At 42.4% G+C, this 13081-nt stretch overlaps 1 pseudogene; it reads left to right on the top strand.

Moving 5' to 3' along the window:
* Positions 1-7005: 7005 nt before the first annotated feature.
* On the top strand, positions 7006-7712 carry LOC108800279 (annotated as a pseudogene).
* The last annotated feature ends 5369 nt before the right edge of the window (positions 7713-13081 follow it).

The raw sequence follows: 13081 nt of genomic DNA, 5'->3' as shown, positions 1-13081 counted from the left end.
CAGGACCCATCAGAGAGTGACCCTGCAGAGCCCACCATAGATGCTGCATAGCCTGAGACTCTCTATGGTGGGCTCTGCAGGGGTCTCAGGTGGGCTGGTCAGGGCTACTTCCCCTCTCTCCCTCCCTCCAAGCTCCTCTTACCTGCTCCTGGTGCCTTTACACCTGGCCTCCTCTGCCGCCGGACTGGCTGGAAGTGACGTGATGTCACTTCCGGCAGGTCTGACATCAGAAAAGCAGCGGTGCTGATGGGGCCCCAGCCTGTCTTGAAGCCGCTGGATCGGCAATACTTGGACCCTTTGCTGCTAGGGCCAGGCCTCCTCGGGCACTGTGGGGCCCGGCCGCCTCCTCGCCTTTCATCATCAGCCAATTAATGTGGTGGGTTTCTTTAAGCGTGACTTATTTGAGGATCAGGGCCGCCATCAGGGGGGTACAGCCGATACTCATGTAAGGGGCCCAGGACCCTTACATGAGTATCGGCCGTACCCCCCCGATGGCGGCCCTGATCCTCAAATAAGTCACACTTAATGAAACCCACCACATTCCACATATCAATACAGACAGAAGGTGTTTGCACGCATGATTGGTGAAATTAAATTTCCTTTTTTACCTATAGAGAAAAAGCAAGGAAAAAAATACTTCCAATGACTTCAATTGCTTGTTGTTGTATTAGTAGAAAGTCTAATTGTTGCAACTCTAAAACAGTCTTCTGAATTTCTTTTTTCTTTTTTAAACCACACACATGACAAGCAATAAACACATTATAATACATAGAATTGTATGTTGATCGTCTGATTCTTCTGATTGCTGTTTAGAGCTCAAGAAGGAATTTTCTTCTAAAGTTTAATAAAATAGTGCAAACCTTTCACGTATTTAGTGATGAGAAAATGTTGACCACTCGAAACAAAAAAAACAAAAAAAACCCCAAACAGTTCACCTGAACCCTCTGAAGTCTATGGGAGGTGAATCTTATACATTTTGCTGCCCTTTTCAAGGTCAGTTTGAAAGATTTTGGTAAAAAAAAGGTCATGATAGATGAACACTGCCATAGACATTCATCAATGCAATTTTTTTAAAGTACTGTCTAGTGGGTAAAGGGGTCTTTCAATAATGCTTAAAGGGCCACATTAAAAATACATAATTCCTTTAACCCCTTCACGACTGAGCTTGTTTTTAGTTTCTGTTCGTAAATGACTGAAGCACTTTTAAAATATTTGCTGTGTGATTCTTCCACGTCAGTAATATACTTTCTTACAAAGTGCACCAACACATATTATATATTGTTTTTTAGGTGGACAGATAGGGATATATATATATTTATATCACATATGTGTACCGAACGCCTCACTTAGGATAAATAAAATATTAAAAAAGAGGAAAAAACTTAAAGAAAACACTTTTTCCCAGTTTTGATTTGTAGAATTGTTTTACAAAAACAGCACAGCTAAAAAAAAACACGCAATAAATACATCAATTTATTTGTCATTTATTTGGAAAAACCTCACATTCCTAGGACTTTAGAAATGTTTCTGTACTACTTGGCCTAAAACTAAAACCTAACATTGTAATCTTTTTTCTCTTAAAGCTAAAAGCAGAAAAAGAAGATCTACAGTATCACTAGTCTGAAAAAAAAAATCAGTATTTTAAGTCTCATAGATTAATTATATGGATGAAAAACTGGGATCTCCAGTAGTAAGACTTAGGGGTCTATTCACAAAGCTGCCGAAGGATCTGGCCGTAGCTTCGGCCGATCCTTCGGCTAGCTTCGGCCCCAGGAACCCTTCGGTACAGGAGTTTTTAATTTTTTTTTGTTTACAGCAGCAGAGCCGCCGGACAATAGGAAACTATTAGGCGGAGCTAGCTGTCACTGCTAGCTCTGCACAATCGTTTTCTATTTACTTTTTTCTACTTTTTTCACTCTTTTTCTGTTCTGCTCGGTGCCTCTGAGGGACCGAGCAGAACAGCCGAGCTGAATGCCGCTCACTGCTGTTCGGGATCTTTCAGAATAGCCCGAACAGCAGTGTGAAGCCTGCCGGAGGTTCGGCTCAGCCGATCCAGATGTTGGATCGGCTGAGTCGTACTCCTTCTGCACTTCGGATCAGCTGAAATCAGCCGTACCAGACTGAAGTGAATAGCCGAACAGTGTTCGGCTCACTTCACTTCTGATCGGTCATTCACTCGGCTGCCCTCGGCAGCTTTGTGAATAGACCCCTAAGTGATCTGTGCAAATCCTTTGTTAAGTGACTCTGAAATAGATTTGTGTAAGTACTTTTTTAATAGATAGAGATTGTTTTCTTAGAAGAATGTAGAGAAATGAATCAATGCATTAGGAATGATTTATTATTGAATAATTATAAGTGTTGTTCAGAGTAGACCAAAAAATGAAAAAAAAAAAAGATCAGTGTGATTGTAAGATCCTCATGATAGATATAGCAGATGGAGGAACTCAGGTACAATGATATACTAATTGGATTGCCTTCTCTATATAAAGAAAACATTCAGATGAAATGTAAATATTCTTATTTCCTTCATATGATTCAATAAAATATCTCCCTATGAGTGCAGTGTAATAAGTACTGATCCGCTAATCGAACTCCTTCTGCACTTCGGGTCAGCCGAACATGCTGAGCATGTTCGGCCGACCTGAAGCCATGTGAAGCAAGCCAATGTACGGCTGATTTCAGCCGATGTACGGCTGAAATCAGCTGTACCAGTCTGAAGTGAATAGCCGAACAGTGTTCGGCTCACTTCACTTCTGATCGGTCATTCACTCGGCTGCCCTCGGCAGCTTTGTGAATAGACCCCTAAGTGTCACACTTAGTGACAGCGACATATTTTGAACATCACTGTCAGGAGGGGGGTTAAAAAAATTAACCCCTTATGGTGAAAAACAAATCAACTGCAGATTGTCATTGTAAGGGGATAATTTTTATACAAATGATAGTATAAAATATATTTAAATGTATAATTTTCATTTGTTACATGTATTTATATTTGTTACATTTATTTTTTATTTGTTTACACTTTATTTTTTTACATTTTGACTATTTTTAAAAAACATTTTTTAAATTTTTATTTTATTTATTTAATTATATCAAGCAGGCATTGTGAATGAAACTCACTATTACTGCTTGATAAATTAATTAATCAGTTTTGGTTATTATTAGGCCCCATTCACACTGAGCGACATGAAAATTGCGCGACTTTGAGCGATATTGCGCGACGAGCGATATTGAGCGATATTGTGCGACATCGCGCAACTTTTTCCTATTGGGCAGTATGCAATCAGGAGCAATATCGCTCAAAATCGCTCGAAAAAAGGGTCATGTAGGAGCGACAAGCTACCAGCGGCGAGCTACAAGCGATATTGAGCGACGAGATGTGAACAGCTCCAATGAAATGGATTGGAGAAGCTACATAGAGCGATATCGCGTGAAAATATGAGCAATATCGCTGCAAAAATCGCTCGATAAATTGATCAGTGTGAATGGGGCCTTAGGCTGCTTCAAACTTAAGAACAGCCAATTATTAGTGACACTGATCCTGCAGCATAACAGCAAAAAGTTTCCCAGCACACTCACCAGCCAGCATGCAAAAAAACTTGTCTAACTGCTAGGTTAAAAACTGCAGAATACGTGAAAGCAACACCGACTATATAGTGTGGTCCTAACTCTAAACTATGAGAGTCTCCATTTTGGAGCACATGCAGCAAAAGATAGAATTGGGTGCAGGTTTGTCAGTAGGCAGCCAAACCCCCTTAAAGGTACAGGAACACACAAGGGCACATCACAATGGCAGCTGAGACCCCCAGTGTGTCACTTCACCAAATCAGTCAAGCAAAACAAATGGCAAACACACTCATCAACTCATAACCAGCTTCAAAGCATGGTGCACATGGAAGGGCTTTATACCCTACAACAGCAAAAAGTTTCCCATCACACTCACCAGCCAGCATACAAAAGAGTTAGGACCACACTATATAGAGGTGACTTATTGAGGCAGTGCGGCTTTTACATATTCTGCAGAAGACGTGTATCTAAAACCTCTGTTTTTAACATTAGCAGTTAGACAAATTTTTTTGCATGCTGGCTGGTGAGTGTGCTGGGAAACTGATGACTGCATTTGCCATTTGTTTTGCTTGATCCTGCAGCATTTCAGGATCAGATGTCACTAAATGTTTTCTGATCATTCCAACAACGATCAGAAAACTGCAGCATTGTTTCAGGAATAGAAACATTATGGGGTCTATTCACTAAGCTGCCATAGGCATAGTGAATGACCGAACTGAAGCATAGCTGTTCGGCTATTCACTTCAGGCTGGTACGGCTGATTTCAGCTGTATATCGGCTGAAATCAGCCATACATCGGGTGGCTTTGTGTGGCTTCCCGAAGTGCAGAAGGAGTTCGACTCAGCCGATCCAACATCTGGATCGGCTAAGCCGAACCTCTGGTAGGCTACTCGCTTATGTTCGGTCTATTCTTATAGATGCCGAACAGCAGTGAGTGAATAGCCGAATGCCGCTGAACGGCATTCGGCTCGGCTGTTCTGCTCGCTCTCTCTGTGGGACCGAGCAGAACAGAAAAATTGTTTAAAAAGTAGAAAAATAAAAATAGAAAACAATTGTGCAGAGCTAGCAATGACAGCTAGCTCCGCCCAACAGTTTTCTATTGGCCAGCAGTTCTGCTGACGTCAAAAAAGGAAAAAAACAATTTGGCCATAATAATAATGCATTGCTAGATTCCTATTGGCTATTTCAAATCTATTGCAAATTGAAATTAGCCAATAGGAATCCAGCAATGCATTCCTATGGTGATTTTTTTTTTTCTTTTATTCTGACACGGCTTCATGTCAGAATAAAAAAAAAAAAGAAAAAGCAGTGTTTCTCTCCTTGGCGTCCGGGAGCGGGAGACTCCCGGAGCGCACGGGAGAGTTAGGCTGTCTGGAGATCAGTGTCGGAAAACGGAAAAAAGACACAGTGCTTTCTTGGGAGTGTGGAGTGTGTGTGAAAACGGCCGATGGGGATTGCTGCTCTAAAAACAGCAGTGTTTTTTATGAGATGTGATGCAATAAAAGTGACAGAAAACTGGGGAAGAACGTGCACGTGGCGGTGGTGGAGGATCGCGCGTTTCGAGGTGATCCTCTTTATCAAGCTCAAAAAACACCGCTACCAAGACTAGAGGCAGCCTCTCCACTAGTCCCTCAACACACACAGCACTTAGTTTAAATTGGTCTTTCCTTCATTCATCCTTTCACCCCCGGGATACACCGAATATATCTCACATTGCTAGAACCCCTCCGGGGGCCCCCCTTACCAGGACTTTCGGCTCCTCAAGTAAGTTTCTAATTCTTTGTCTTTTAATATTTCGTTTTTTGATAATTTTTTGTCGTTTTTACCTGTAACACACAGACACTGGTTGTGCCTACACCTTTTACACTCCCAGGATTTGCGCTCTCATTTGCCTCATTTTTATGGTAACCAGGGACGCTGATCTCTCTGCAAGTGGCCGGAGCCAGCCGTAAGATCACGGCTGGCTCCGCCCAGTTGTAAGAAGCCAATGGCCGGCCGCTCGACCAGCTTCGGCTTTCAGCGCGACTCAGCCGAGGCATATGCCTTTGGCTCGACTGAGCCGCTCGGCCAAGTTCGGGAGCTGTACGGGCTACAGTGAATAACCCGTACAGCAGCCCTTCAGTTCTACTGAACCAAAGGGGTCCTGGGGCCGAAGCTAGCCAAAGGATCGACCGAAGCTACGGCTAGATCCTTCGGCTACTTCGTGAATAGACCCCTGTGTTTCTATTGCTGAAAGCTAAACAAATAAAATAAAAAGCCGGTATACATCAGGATTTCCAGATCTATACCAGCTGTCAGAGTGATGGCAAAAGCTGCAAATGCAGCTCTGCTATCACTGTCAGACACTCCTGAAAGGCATCGGGTGTCTGAAAAAGGTTAAGTCTTTCATTATTGGATGCCTCTATACTGAGACATCCATTAATGAATGTTAACCAACCGCTGGTTAACCAGCATTGCAGAGCCGCAAAAAACTTGTCACGTACAGTGTACGTGGCCAGTCATTTGGGCACTTTGTGGGTGGTGGGACATACAGTGTACATCTCCTGTCATGAAGGAGTTAAATAAAATGCTTGAGGAATGACTTATACCGGCATAGGAAGTGTAGCACTTGTGCAACGTATTCCAGCAAAAGTGATATTTAAAAAACAACTAATGCTGCCAATTGATATTTCCATTCTCAGCTGGCTTATGTTCTTGAACGAAGTGGCCATTGGATTCCGGGTGATGGCTTCGATCACATGTTGTCATAATTTTATGATGGTCAATGACAGCAGACAGCATCACTGGCTGACTTGTTTACATTCAGCTAAGTCCAGCAGTTAAGAATCCTTATCAAGGATTAGGGTTTGGCATGGACACACCACTTTTTAATTTTTTGTGGCATGTCCGTAGGATAAAAGCCGTACGGGCCAGTGTGCGGAAGCGCACACTGCCCGTTCGGCATTGCGGTCATCGGAAGCCCGCCCCTCAGGGGGCGTGGCTTGCGATCATCGCAAGTACGATCTGCCTATGCAACATAGGCAGATTGTACATTTTTTTAAGTACCTTACAACCATCGCAAGACAAAAGTCTTGCGATGGTTGTAAGGTGTGTGCCCAGCCTTAGGCCCAACGTTAAGAAAGTTAAGGCCTTGCTAGTGAACTGAAGCTTCCTATAACCACAGAAAGAAGATTCTCCTTTTCATCATTGTAAGTTTATACAGTATTTTAGAAGAAGGCATCAGAAGCATTGATACTTCTTAACATGTCTTTGCTATGACTATGTTGGAATGTCACAGGTGAGGAAATGATTGAGGAGATCCCACCTCTGCAGTCTTGAAATGTTAGAATTCAGCAAATCAGTGACAACTTTACCCAGTATAAAAAGTTTATGGTGATGATGGCAATCCATTTAAATGATTTCCTCTGCTATATTAATGTTATGTTTTTTTCATTGCAGATAGTGAACAGTGCTTCAAATGTCCAGATGATGCGTGGCCTGATAAAAAGAAGGAGAAATGTATTCCAAAAATATGTGAATTCCTATCATATGAAAATGATGTTTTGGTTTATATTTTCTCATTTGCATCCATACTGTTTTCAGCTGTGACATTATTTGTATTAGGAAATTTTATTCATTACTGGGACTCCCCAGTAGTGAAAGCCAATAACCGGACTGTGAGCTTCATTCTCCTGACCTCCATCTTACTGAGCTTCCTCTGTGTCTTCTTGTTCCTTGATCGTCCTGTGGATATAACCTGCATGCTGAGACAAATGTCATTTGGGGTCTTCTTCTCCATCGCTCTCTCTTGTGTTCTGGCCAAGACCATCACAGTCTGCATTGCCTTCAAAGCCTCCAAACCTGGCAGTTATTGGAGGAAGTGGGTGGGAGAGAAGATTTCTAATTCTGTTGTCATAATCTGCTCCTCTGTCCAAGTTCTGATCTGTGTTATTTGGCTGTCACTGTCTCCTCCCTACCAATAGTATGACATGTACTCTTATCCTGAGAAGATCATCATTCAGTGTAATGAAGGATCTGTTATCGGGTTCTTCTCTTTGTTGGGTTATATGGGACTTCTGGCAGCTGTGAGCTTTGTTCTGGCTTTCATGGTTAGGACCTTACCGGACTGTTTTAATGAGGCCAAGTACATCACCTTCAGCATGCTGATGTTCTGCAGTGTCTGGATTGCCATGATCCCGGCCTATCTGAGCACCAGTGGGAAATACATGGTGGCTGTGGAGATATTCGCTATACTGACCTCCAGTGCTGGATTATTAGGATGTATATTCTTCCCTAAATGTAAAACTATTCTTTACAAACCTGATCAGAACACAAGGCAAGGTATAATGCAGAAAATGAATCTTTAAAACTCTACAGAGGGACAATAATTATATGTGAGTTTTTTTCTATTTAAAAAGATAGCTAACATAGGTAACATGTGCATTATCTGTAGGTAATCAGCAAAGGTTGTGAATATTTTTCAGATAGTTGTGCTAAAGAAGCTGGGTGGAACATAAACAGAACAATATTTATTTTGGATAGTTACAGATCTGCTAATGTTTTACTTGCATAGATTTCAGTACATTGATCTGTCTGATATTGGAGGATTTGAGACAATCATGTTTATGAATTGTATGATCTCTGCAGATTGGACAGATTTCCATGTCTATATTCAGAAGGATCAATTAGCGGATCAGTACTTATTACACTGCACATGCGCTCGACTGAGCCGCTCGGCCGTGATCGGGAGCTGTACGGGCTATTGTGAATAGCCGTACAGCACCCCCTCGGTTCTCCTGAACCGAAGGGGTCCTGGTGCCGAAGCTGGCCGAAGGATCGGCCGAAGCTACGGCCAGATCCTTCGGCAGCTTTGTGAATAGACCCCTTAGATTTATTGTTCATTAATTAAACATTTTTAAAGAGAAATTACTGACATGAAACACAGGCCATGAAAAACACACAGTGTGTGTGTGTGTGTGTGTGTGTGTGTGTGTGTGTGAAGGCTGATCCTGGAGATGTCCTTGTGTATGTGTCCTTCTGTTTGTGGCCTGCCATGCATTGGTTCTGGTCTGAGGTCTGTCGTGTGTTGGTTATGGTCTGAAGTCTTTTGTGAGTTGGTTATGGTCTGCAGCCTGCCTTAAGTTAGTTCTGGTCTGAGGTTTGTCATGTGTTGGTTCTGGTCTGTGGTTTGCCATGCTTTGGTTCTGGTCTGTGGTTTGCCATGCTTTGGTTCTGGTCTGTGGTCTGCCCACATTGCTTCTGGGCTGAGGTTTGCCATGCGTTGGTCCTGATCTGAGGTCTGTCATGCATTGGTGCTGGTCTGTGGTCTGCTGTGCATTGGTTCTGGTCTGAGGTCTGATCTGCATTGGTTCTGGTCTGAGCTTTGCTGTGTGTTGGTTCTGGTTTGCAGTCTGCTGCGCATGTCTTCTGGTATGAGGTCTGCTGTGTGTTGGTTCTGGTGAGAGGTCTGATATGTGTTGGTTCTGGTCTGTGATCTGCCATGCATAGGCACTGGTTTGCAATGTGTCGGTTCTGCCGTGCATTGGTTATGGTCTGCTGTTTGCATTGCATTGGTTCTGGTCTGCCGTGGGTTGCTTCTGGTCTGCGGTCTGCCATGCATTGGTTCTGGTCTGTGGTCTGCCGTGCATTGGTTCTGGTCCTTGATCTACTGTGTGTTGGTTCTGGCCTGCAGTTTGCTGTGCATTGGTGTTGGTCTGCGGTCTGCAGTGTGATCATTCTAGTCTGCGGTCTGCTTTGCATTGGTTCGGGTCTGCAGTCTGACGTGCGTTGGTTCTGGTCTGTGGTCTGCTGTGTGTTTGTGCTGGTCTGCGATCTGCTGTGTGTCTGTGCTGGTCTGTGATCTGCTGTGTGTTGGTGCTGGTCTACGGTCTGCAGTGTGTTGGTTCTGATCTGTAGACTGTCATGCATTGGTTCTAGTCATGGGCAGACTGACCATTTGCAGGCCTTACCACATGCATCTGAGGAGAGTGGGGGGAGACAGGGTTTTGCATACTGAAGTTTGATATGCACCATCACACCCGCACTCTTGTCCTAGATTATTCTGTTCCACCATCAATTCTCCTGCTAATTCTCCTGCACTTCACCGAGGAAAATTGGCAGAATTGAAGAATCTATAAAAATAGCCAAACCAGAAAAAAATCTGCATTTAGTTCACTTTCCATATTGCCTATATTGTTCTAGATTTTTAATCTTTCCTGTCAATTCCCCTGCAATTCACTTTTTAGTGAATAGACCGGCTTTTTTGGAAATTGTGTGGAAAAATAATTTCTGTAACACAAGAATGTATATTTGGGTGGGGCTTGTGGGTGGGTGGGGTTTGTATATGGGCAGAGCACAAGCGGCCCAACAATCTCATATTGCCCAAGGACCCCATATGTTGTCAGTCCGCACCTGAAAATGAGTCAGATTATTCAGAGTTTACACCAGTGATGAGAGATAGATGGCAGGAAGGTCTCACTAGAGGGAGACTAGAAGCAGAGGAGAACTGCTGGGGCATATAGTTCTGTGATTGGAGAGTGCTGGTATTTGTAGTTCCTTCCTAGCTGTGAACTGTTGTCCGCACGAGACGTCCCTTTGTTCACTCACCGTGGACCCATTACTGTCTGTGACTTGTGCGGACCTGAAGCTGTGGCCAGTCCTCCAGGACTTCTCCTGCTCACCCAGGAGCCTCTTCTACACTCCTCATTTTTTGCCCCTGCTGGATGCTGCCTGCTACCTGGTGTACCTGACGCTGCAGCCAGGTCACCCTGGACCTTCACCTTTCCCCAGGACCTTTTGATTTCCTCCCAGTAGGAGCCTGCAAGCCTGAATCTGTGGATCACCCTGCCTGGATCTCTCTCCCACAAAACTACCCAAACAGCTGCCCAGTGTTGGATGCCTATGCTATGAGATGCTTAATCTATGTCTTCTGTCCCTTGCTGTGCCCGTGTCTGCTACCTTATGAACTGCTGCCCTAGGAACTGTTGCCCTAGGAACTGTTGCCCTATGAACTGCAGCCCTATGAATTGTTGCCTGTGAACTGTTAGCCAGTGTCCTTGCTGCTGAACCCTTGTTGTGCCTGGAGTGCCCTGTGACCCTGGATCTAATTTTTGCAATCCCATATTGTATGTTGAGTCTGTGGGTCTGTACCACACCTGCTACAATAAAAATGCACAAAATATATAACTATTGTGTCATTGTGTATTTTTACCAAGTTATTACTGCTAGTTCCGCTGATAAAAACAGGATCAGTACCACTTGAGAAAAAAAGCTAAAACTATATAAAAAGATGATTTAAAAAAAAGAAATAAATCAGATTGGGTGATGATGTGTGTAAGCCAATCTCGTTGTATGCATTGTTTGAATATGATTTCACTGAGGCTCCCAGTGAAAATCATGCAATTCTGTAACATCAAATAAAGATTTATGTCTTCCATCATTTAAAGGATTTGTGTGTTTTTATTGTAACCCTCAAAGCTGCTTTACCCCCATGACAATGCCTGGCGATTCATGCCTTCTCTTTAACAATAGCCCTGCAAATGGCCAGAACTGAATAACAAGATTAATTCTATAGATGTCAATGGGAATCACTGCAAACTTTTGGGTTCCAATTTTCAGCATGATTTGTAGAAGTTTACATGAATTGAACCCAGGTCTGTTCAATCATCACTAATACTTATATATCAGGCTTCATAGTGCAGCAGAGCTATTGTAGATATTTTATTCTGTAAGTGGTTTTGTCTTAGCTTTTGTTCTGTAGCCTTTGATGGTAGTTTCCTGACACACAAGGCCACCAAATGGAGAATCTACACATATTTTTTATGAAACACACTCTGAAAATGCAACATTTTAGTCTGTGACTAAATGGTGTGGGATATAAGCGGAGGCAGTACTACCGGAATTTTCCTCATTGCAAGGGAGTCCAATTTTTCAATGCTAGTATTGCTGAACTGGGTCAAGTCAGATTTTGTTCTCTGATATTTAATTGTCATAGAGCAAATGTGGTCCAAATATTTTTTTAAAAAGGTCTAGATGTATACAAGGAAAGTATAGAATGAAAGGGGCTCTACTGAAGAAGTTATCAGAGAAAATAGTATTTGGTATTATATTATTAGTATTATACTCAAATATAATACTCGAATAATTAGAATATCGTGCAAAGTTCATTTATTTCACTAATGCAACTTAAAAGGTGAAACTAATATATGAGAGAGACTCATTACATGCAAAGCAAGATAGTTCAAGCCGTGATTTGTCATAATTGTGATGATTATGGCTTACAGCTCATGAAAACCCCAAGAACCCCAAATCCACAACCATAAAAAAGTAGAATATTACATGCAATCAATAAAACAAGGATTGTACATAGAACAATATCGGACCTCTGAAAAGTACAAGCATGAATATGTACTCAGTACTTGGTTTGGGCCCCTTTTGCAGCACTTACTGCAATTACTTTTGCACGATATTCTAATTATTCGAGTTTCACCTGTAAGTGACAACCAACCAGATTTACATTTGACATTGTATCCCACAAATGGTTAATTTACAAACTAAGGCCTATTGGTGTGGATATGATTGTGTGTACATGGATAGAAAGCTGGATTCAGTATCAGGTGGTACATGAATTAGTCTCTAAGTGGTCTAGGGTTGTTAGTGGTGGGCCCCAGGGTTCTGTCTTGGGGCCATTGTTGTTTGATCTGTTTAGGAGTAGTGATGAGCCGAATACCCCATGTATGGTTCTAATTGAAACTTTTGAACATGGAAAACAGTTCTAATTCGAAATCAGAACTCAATGTAAGTCTATGGGACCATAATTCTGAAAATCAAATGTCCCCATTTTGAGTGCCTTATATGCACGTTATTGGCCATAAATGGTGTATTGGGATTTGGGTAAGCCCTGGCGGACATGTGTAAAAAAAAAAATAAACACTTTAAAAAAATACAGTTTTTAAAGGATCAGTGATTTTTAAATAACTTAAAGGGTAAGTATAAAAATTAAAAATTCCTTCAAATATCATGCCTGGGCGGTCCCCTTAAATTGCCTGTAAAGCGGCACAGCTGTATGATGTAGAGAACCTGCTGCATCAAAAATTTAATTTATAAAGAAAAAAATAACATTTCAATTGCTGGTAATTTGTTTTCCTTTAATCTTGTAAACAACAGCTTGGGGAGGCAGCCTGTATAAAGAAGACAGTTATAGGACACTTGGAACAAGGTTAGAGTTTTTGGGGATAAATTCTGGTGTCTCTTCTGCAGACGTTGGATGAAAACAGCAGGTGCTTTAAAATTGGGCCTTTAGTGTTGGTGGTACCTTCACACCGTAACCCTTCAGAGTTATTTTTGACGAGTGCAGGATTGGACCCTGCTCTAAAAAATCTAATTATGTATACCTGTCACACAGGTGTGGAAAAATTGGCCTTTTTCCATCACAAATGACAGTCCCTGGTCAGCTGCTTAATCTCAAGACTGACTGCGGGTGTTGGGTAATGCTATTGACCAAATATGGACAATGATATCACCCGGGATCCCCTGG

Source organism: Nanorana parkeri, unplaced genomic scaffold (assembly GCF_000935625.1).
Source record: "Nanorana parkeri isolate BGI_ZX_2015 unplaced genomic scaffold, ASM93562v1 scaffold1976, whole genome shotgun sequence".
Lineage (NCBI taxonomy): Eukaryota > Metazoa > Chordata > Amphibia > Anura > Dicroglossidae > Nanorana > Nanorana parkeri.
The sequence above is the reverse complement of the archived record's forward strand: the minus strand, read 5'-3'. Positions and strand labels throughout refer to the sequence as shown.